We start from the raw sequence: 1,359 nt of genomic DNA, 5'->3' as shown, positions 1-1,359 counted from the left end.
ACTGGATCAATGACGTCCCTGTAGAGAATTACATCGTCAGAGAGGGAAAGGAGCTCCAGGAGCTTCTGGAGAAATGTGGGAACAGATACCATGTTATAAACCCTTATCATTCTCAAGACCCTGTTCCTATCAAAGACATGTTCCAAAAGATTCTTGATATTGTAAAACAAAACAGAGGATGCTTCACAATTAAACCCAAACAAAAGAAACTTCCTATTCCACCTTGGCAAACAAAACAGATAGAAGAGGAATGGAACAAGAGAGAACAGGAGCTGATAGAGAGAATGATGAAAGCTTTAGCAAAGGAACCAGAAAAACCAACAGAACCTCATGTGAGAATAGCACAGAGCAAAGATGACCTTGACATTCCTGACAGTAAGTTTTATCTAATAATGAATTAATTTTGACTTTACAGCCTTTATTTCATGCTTTCTTCTCTTGAATAACGCATCAATGTCTGTTTCAGTGAGTGGAGATGTTGCCTCAGAATATGGGAGCATTTCAGAGAAACAGAGACGACGAGGACATGACCAAGTTACTGAATGGCTGAATAACAGAGTGAGAGAGTCAGAGATCAGCTCTGGGATCGGCAGCATTTGTTCCTCAAACACTTATACGGAAAACTTTGATGAAAGTTCTGAAATAAATTAAAGCCAATATACAAATTTAGGAAAATAACAAAGAACTCACTTCTGCTAAAAGTTTGTAAAAATATATATCTATTTAAATAAGTACTTTTTTAACTAATCCGCAAAAAATGTAGGCATGTTGACATGGGTAATATTTCTGCAGAGCTAAAACATTATCATATTTCTTCATTATATATGAACATCCTACTTGGTTGTATATACATTGAACTTCAATATTTAAATAGTTTTCATCATCTTGATGTAGATCCCATTCTACTTTCTGTTAGTGTGATTAATATGTCAGGATTTTTTTTTGTCTTATTGAAGCATCTTTGGAGAGTAAATGTAATTATTGATTGAGATTTGAGAGAAAATACATATCAGTAATAGCATCTGTTTATCTTTTATGATTATGTAAAAGTATTACTCCTCATATATTGTACATGCTGTACCTTCCTTTTGTGTTTTGTACCTTGGATTAGATTTTCATTTAACATTTTTAAATATGTAATTAAAAATAATCTTATCTGAATGAGTTGTACAAAGCTTGAAACATTAATTTTAAGAAGTTTATTTGACCTCAGTGTTTGATCATGAAAGGGTTAAGTGTTTTTTTTTTTATAGACGAAAATGGAAAGAGGAGCTGATTCTGAAATTAGCTTTAGAGCTATGTTTTTTTAACTAAAGAATATTTCAAGTATGAGTTTTTAAGCTTTAATGTCCTGATTGT

The 1,359-nt window shown here is 32.5% G+C and overlaps 1 pseudogene; it reads left to right on the top strand.

Annotated features, from left to right (window-relative positions):
* The window catches only part of LOC103132299 (GTPase IMAP family member 8-like), a 23,803-nt pseudogene extending 22,897 nt beyond the window's left edge, over positions 1-906 (top strand).
* The last annotated feature ends 453 nt before the right edge of the window (positions 907-1,359 follow it).

Source organism: Poecilia formosa, unplaced genomic scaffold (genome assembly GCF_000485575.1).
Source record: "Poecilia formosa unplaced genomic scaffold, Poecilia_formosa-5.1.2 Scaffold987, whole genome shotgun sequence".
Taxonomy (NCBI): Eukaryota; Metazoa; Chordata; class Actinopteri; order Cyprinodontiformes; family Poeciliidae; genus Poecilia; species Poecilia formosa.
The sequence above is the reverse complement of the archived record's forward strand: the minus strand, read 5'-3'. Positions and strand labels throughout refer to the sequence as shown.